This window comes from Octopus bimaculoides, chromosome 2, assembly GCF_001194135.2.
Source record: "Octopus bimaculoides isolate UCB-OBI-ISO-001 chromosome 2, ASM119413v2, whole genome shotgun sequence".
NCBI lineage: Eukaryota > Metazoa > Mollusca > Cephalopoda > Octopoda > Octopodidae > Octopus > Octopus bimaculoides.
This window is the reverse complement of record NC_068982.1, coordinates 103,275,612-103,283,290: the sequence shown is the minus strand read 5'-3', so window position 1 is coordinate 103,283,290 and position 7,679 is coordinate 103,275,612.

Below are 7,679 nucleotides of genomic sequence, written 5' to 3'. Positions count from 1 at the left end.
TGCCATTACCAGTGATCACTCCAAACACCATGATGTTGACTGGATGTTTGATTTTTATCACTCTTGGTACATGTTTTGGGGACACGGTAAGCCAATGGTTGTTCTGTGTGTTCACCATCTGACCCTGGCAAAAATTTTTCTCATCTGAGAAAAACTAAAGCATGTTCAGTTAAAGGGCATGCTCGAGTTTGTTCAAAAGCTTCATAGTGCAGTCTTTCCTCTTGTCCTTAATGGCTTGGGGATAAAAATTGGCCCTTTCTCATCTTGTATGAGGAATAACGAATGTCTTCATGCACTACCTGCCTGATAAGAAACTCAAACACTCCCATGTCCGTGGCGATAGACTTGATTGACTTTGAGGGATCGTTGTCATGGCCTGGATCTCACCAACAAATTCAGGAGTTCTTTTTTTATCAGAACGATCAGAATGGGTCTTTCAAGCTGCCGTACCTTCATAATCACCATTAGACTCATCCAACTCTTTCTGAATCCTCTGCACTGTCCTCAGATTGACACTCAAACACTCTGAAATGTTTGTATTGGAGCTTCTGGTGTGAATGCCAAGCAGTACAGCTTGTTTCCAAATTTCTGGCTGATTGAATTGCATCATGGTGCTGTTTTTCTCACAGACAGTGCTCAACAGACCCTACTGTACTGTATAGTTGACAAAATCAAACACAAACAATGTGCATGTGTGAAATTAAAAATATTAAAAAATGTAAAATGGCAACAATTTAGCCATTGCATCCTGTATATATGTAAACATAATAATCATATACATGCATAAACAGCATCATCATGAACTCATGCTTGCATGGGTTGAGTGTTGTGTGTGTGTGTGTGAAGTGTTTTTAAATACATGAAAAAGAAACTTAATATATGTGTTGAGTGAAATATCTGTAAGAGCAAATATTGACAGTAACGTAGAAGTTTTATCGGGAGTGGCTTAGTCAAAGTATGGGACAGTTTCAATGAGCCGTTGTTATTAAATTTAGTCATATGTGACATTTATTATTTGGCTAATTTGTCAAGAAAATAAGTAATGTCCCATGATAATTATTCTTGACAGTAAATTGTAATCTTAACTAATCTGGGTATTAAAGTTATCAAAATACTACCATTTTCAAGTAAGGAATATTATTTATTGCTCTCTCTTTCCATGTGTGTGTGTGTGTTTGTGCATGTGAGTGTGTGTGTGTGTGTGCATGCGTGCACACACAAGTCATGTATTCATCTCTTCAGCAAGACATCTGCTCCTCTATCATTGTTTCTTATCTCTCCATTCTATACCCAACTCACTTTATCTTGCAGGTGCTTGGTAAACTCACTGGTGCTGGTGCAATGTCAAAAGCACCCAGTATGTTGAGTGGTTGGTATTAGGAAGGGCATCCAGTTGTAGAAACCATGCCAAAACAGACACAGTATCTGGTACAGTTCTCTGGCTCATCTGTTCTTGTTGAACCATCCAACCCATGTCAGCATAGAAAAGGGAACATTAAACAGCGATGATGACAATGACAGTGGTGGCGACAACAATGATGACGACAACAATGGTGACAGTGACGACAGCAACAATAACAGGTTCAACTTGATCGTAATAAAATTCATTCTAGTATTCAACAGAATCTAATGCCAAAATATGAGTATCAACAAAATTGACAAACAATTCTGTGTACATCTTAATTTACATGCTATGAGAAACAAATATAAAAGCTAATCTTAATTTTTTCTTGGAAATTTATGCAAACGATCAAATACTAATTTGTTTTAGACATTCTTTTTTCCTTTATTTGCTTGAAGAAAATTATTTTCTTCTTCTTTATTACCATTTGGTTTTTGTGTTGTCTTGATGACAAAGCTTGTCTTCTTCAGAATCTGAGAATTGTTGTTTCTATTGTTTTTTAGCCTAGGCCAGTCCTAACTGAGTAGGTTTGTGATAAAAGATCTCTGACTATGACTATTCTGTCTTTTTATAGATAGTGTATGCTATGTAAGATTAAATTCTCCAATGCATTCTTTTTTAAGACAGTAAGATATAATTTGAGAGTAGTTTGGCTGCTGTTTCTAGCAGATCAAGTGACTGTATAAAGATAGTTCTAAGAGTGACATTGCCTGTAATTTAGCTCTGGATAGCACCAACCATTGTTGTAAGGTAAAGAAAGAAATTTCTGCCAAAGAAGCATTTCTTCAAAATGAGAGGAGGGGGAACATGGATGTATGTCATAACATTTGGGAAAATGGAGGAGGACTATCAAGAGTAGTGTTCCTAGTCTTTTCTTTCAAATTTATTATTTACAAATTCATTTAATACATTTTTGAAAGTTTATTAGTTTTCAAACATTCTTCTTCAGTTTGGGAATTTTCTAATTTTTTTCAGGTCAGTGAGCAAGCAGGAATGGTTGAGAGCTAAACTAAACAACCCACAGCATTTAGCTTTGTTAGTGTTGTACATTAATATTTTAATGGAATTCATTTTGTCTCTCAGCCCTCTAGAATCAATAGATATGATATGCTTCAGGAAGTGCTAAAAAGATACTAAAGTTAATTCAATTGGCTCTATCCCTCTGTACTTTTGATCTTGTGTGTAGTCAAAATAAAGTATAATTAATTTTTTTCTATCAACTCTTGTGCAAAAATGTTTTCTGATTCATTGGCATGAGACATAAAATCTAGATGGACATCTCTGATTAACTTTCAATTATTATAAAAGTGTATACGCTGAGGTAGATGTAATCTTCAAACATAAATCAACTTCAGTAAACTTTTATTTTTAAAGCAAAAATATTCCATTGGAAGCATCCCTTAGGGAACAGGGGGTGCAGGTGGTGCAAGTGCACCCCCTAGAATTTTTGCGGAGTGCAGAACAAAATTTGCAGCCCTACTTATTTTTCTCAGGTTTACAAAACTGAATAAAAAAGTGATGTGTAAAAAGTAGCTTGAAGTTAGGTTCCTTCTCAAAGAACAAATCACAAAAATAAATAACAGAAAAAAAAAACAAGACCTTGTTTGTAAAAAATTTTGGACCTGGGTTTGCACCCCCTAAGCAAATTTTGTTCCTGAGCCAGTGCCCTTAACATACATGTGCAGCTATGGTTATGTAGTTAAAAAGTTTGCTTTGCAACCATTGTTGTTCCAAGTTTGATTACACTGAGTGGCACATTGATCAAGTTTCTTCTACCATTGATATGAATTGACCAATATATTGTGAGTGGAATACAGTAGACAGAAACTGATTGGAAGTCTACAGTATATTGTTAAGTGATATAGACATTCCTGATGAGAACCCAATAAGGTTTGAAAATCAATTAAGGCAATACATCATTTTTTTTAGTCTATAGAGAAATAGTTGAATTTACCCTGATTATATATCTACTGCATAGTTACATATGATATATCATTCCTCACATTTCCTTTTCATAAAATATTATTGTCTTCCAATCTCCATTTTTGCTCTCACTGCCATCTATCCAGGTTTTAGCCAGTTACTGCAATCCCCATTCCCTACTTGTGCCTTCTTGGCAACACCTGACTGCATATATTACAACCTTCATACCTCTGTTTTCTTTACTCTACCATCACCTCCATGCTCTGATCCTTGTTTCTTGTGAGTATACCCTGGCACTTCACCATCTCTCTCCTGCTCTCACACTTTTGCTGTTTCCTACTCTCTTTCTTTCCCTCACTCTTCCCTCTGGTTGGGTTGTTACGTATCTCCTCTACAGCACCACACCTATTTCTGCCCTCATTCTTGGTTGCTCTCTCTCTTTCTCTTTTTCTCTCTCTCTCACTAGGTAACCACATACCTCCTCTGTAGCAAGACACCTATTTTTGCCACCCTATTTCTCTGTCACACTCTAACTTTTCATCATCTGATACTGGATCACCTCCTCCAATGCTCCCTTCCATTATAGCAAAACATCTGTTTCTGTCTCTTTGTCACTCTCTAACCTTTCATCCTCCAACACAAGTTCCCCTCCTCAAATGCCCCTGCCCCTCTCATAATTCTTTGTCTTGCAAGTTACGTGGTGACCCTACCAATGCTGGTGCCACGTAAAAAGTATCCAGTCCACACTGTAAAGTGGTTGGCATTTGGAAGGGCATCCAGCTGTAAAAATCATGCCAAAACTAACCTCGCATGTGCTAGTGCCACATAAAAAGCACTGAGTCCACTCTGCAGAGTGGTTGGTGTTAGGAAGGGCATCCAGCTGTAAAAAACCTGTCAAAACAGACACAGTAGCATAGGGTAGTTTTCCTACCCGGCTAACTCCTGTGAACTGTCCTACTCATGCATGCATGGAAGATGGATGTTAAACAATCATGATGATGATGATGATGATGATGACCTTGATACTGCATGGACTGTGATTCCTGTTGTCAGGCTTTTGATATTAACCATCTAGCATTCAGATTATTCTGTCAAATGTAATGCTTATTTATTCACTTTGTTTGGAATTAATCTTGTATTATCTTGTAGATTTGAGATTTTGATGATGTATTAATTTATTTTTAGAATGATATTATAGTGTAGATGGCAGAGGCCAGATCTGGCTAGTTTGAACATAAAGCAAGTAGAACATTTTGGCTGCATATGGCCAGTTTGAATGCTAAAGGGTTGAATAAAGTGTTAAATACAAGGTGCATTCCAGAAGTTTTGAGACTTTTCAGGAGTGACTTGCAGTACTCCAGCCACTTCGTGAAAGTCCCATGAAAGTCCTCCAAAATGAAGGTATCCAGGACTCTTGTCACAGCTTTCTTCATCTTCTCAGTGTCTTCAAAATGATTGCCTCTTAGGTTCTCCTTCAGATTGGAGAACAACCAAAAGTCACAGGGAGTAAGGTCTGGCCTATAGGGAGAGTGAGGAGTAGTTTTGATGCCCATCTCTGTCAAGTAGTTGGTTACCAAGATGGAATTGTGGACTGGTGCATTGTCCTGATGCAGGTGCCACTTATCTGAATGGAAAAACTCTGGCCTATTGTGATGAAATCTCTTCTGGAACTCCCTCAAAACCTCCACAAATTACTCTTTGTTGACTGTCTGGCCAGAGGGACTTCAATGAATTTAGATGATTCCCTTGCTATTGATTCTCAGTGGGCTCGCTTTGCTTAGCTTTCTTGGGTCTGGGGGAGTCAGGATACTTCCATTGAGCATGATATCTCTTGGTCTCTGGATCATAACAGTAGATCCAGCTTTTATCACTGGTCACCAGAGACTTATGTACTCTTGGATTGGAGGTAACAAACTCAACTACCTTCTTGCTGTCACTAATACATGTTTCCTTCTGTTCATAACTGAACACTCTAGGAACAAACTATACACAAATTTTGAGTATGTTCAGATCTCCATAAAGAATTCTGTATACAGTTGCCACAGCAACTCCAAATTATATGCTTATTGTCTTTATAGACACATAACGGTCTTTATCCAGAAAATTGCGAATTTTCTCAACCAGCTCTGATGTTCTGATGTCCCTCTACCTCCCACACTTCTCATCATCTCTCACCTCCTTTCTACCATTCTTGAACCTCTTGTGTTTGCAAAAAAGTTAATCCATAAACAGTCTGGAGCAGTTCATGAGTTTCTGTAGCATTTTTGCATAGTGAGCTTCCAAACTTTATTGCATAACGAGCTTCCAAACGTTCGACTGCATTCTGCACACTAGTTAGCTGTGATAAGCAGTGTTTAGCAGGGTGTGTTCAAAGTGCTGTTGCAGCCATTTCCTTCAATTTGGAATAAAAAAGAAAAGTTGTTAGGTCTGCTTATTAGATGTATAATAATGATATACTAAAATTACAATAGAGCAGTGATAACTACCTCTCCTAAAAAAGTTTCAAAACTTCTGAATTACACCTTGTGCTTATAGTGTGCAAATTAGTCACTCTAGTTCTCCGAGGCTACTAGATTTGTTGTGCATAGAAACAGAATGGCTACTTGTTTCTTTGGGATTGGTTAGGTGGTGTAGACACCTCCAATGAGACCCCAATAAGATTTGAAAATTGATTAATGTTGTTTGTTATTTTTTCAATCTACAGAGATCTATCTATCTATCTATCTATCTAGAAAGAGAGAGAGAGAGATACATAATGATGGTAAGATCAACAAAAAAAGTACTCCATCTGGTGAAAGATATATATTATTTAATAAACACAATATATATAGTTTTATGAGCTACTAACAGTTTCATGCAATGGTGCCTTTTAACATGTCTGGTGCCTTCATGCAATCTTCAGGCTAGCCTGAGGATTGTGTGAAGGCACCAAACATGTTAAAAAATGCTGTCTGAGATGTTTTTATTGCATGAAACTATTAATAGCTCATAAAAATATATATTGTGTTTATTAAATAATACATAGATAGATAGATATATCTGTTGTGTGTATGCATGTGTATTTGTATATTGTTGAAAAATTGAAAAACCTGGTGCTTTCATATAAAAATACTCTACTTGGTATTTGTTCCACTTGAATTGCATAGACAATCCCTTATCTTTTCTCTCCATTACAAATGTAAGGAAACTAATTGGCAACCAACATATGGGCATGGAAACTGGATCTAAATATTTTTCAGGAGAACAATTGACAGAACATTTTAGTTGCATGCAATTAAAAAAAAAACCCCACTTTTTTCCCCAGATATCATTCAAGTATTCATATTAATGAGAAATATTGGTAATTATTTCTGACATCGCCAGATGCCTCAAGTTTAAATGATAGATATAGTCAATTAAAATTGGAGATTGTTGATATTCAAAGTTGTGGAACCATTTAAGAAATTATGCCTTTTATGTTAATTTTCAGTTGAATATTTATCAATGTGGATTATTCTTGTAGCTTAAATTATAGCTTTTTAATTCTTATGCTTGACATATAGTTTGCTAATTATGATAGTTATTTCAGTGAACTCTTGTAACTACCAGCTAACTGACTAACATATGAAGAAGAAGAAAAAGAAACTATCCAGTTAATTCAAAGAAAGTCTGTATAATATATTTATTTATCTATGAGTAGAGGCGTCAAATTTCTTAAATATGTTTGCATGCTTGAATTTTCTTTTGAACAACACTTATTGACAACAAAAGAATTGTAAAAAGAAATTATATGAATGTGCATATCACAATGGACAAGTTGGAGGGATTGAAGTAATATGAGAAAGAAAGGGTATATCTAACATGACATGTACAATATTATACAAAAATAGTACTAGAATTCTTTTTTACTGTCACGAGAGTATAATTATAGTGCAAAATTACAGCAGCAAGTTCAATACTTTGCAACTAACTTAGATGTTCATTATTATATTGTATATATTTAAAAGAAAATGGCAACCATATAAATATAGGTGTAGCTGTGAGGTAAGAAGTTTGCTTCTCAACCACATGGTTCTGGATTCAGTCCCACTGCATGGCACCTTGGGCTAGTGTCTATAGCCTTGGGCTGACCAAAGCCTCGTGAGTTGATTTGGTAGATGGAAACTGAAAGAAGCCTGACGTGTGTGTGTGTGTGTGTGTGTGTGTCTTTGTGGTGGTGTTTGTCCCCTACCACCACTTGACAACCAGTATTGGTTTGTTTACATCACAATAATTTGGCAGTTCAGCAAAAAAAAAGAAAAAAATCCCAGTAGGATAAGGACTAGACCAATAGAATAAGGACTGAGATAAATTCATTTGAATAAAATTCTTCAAG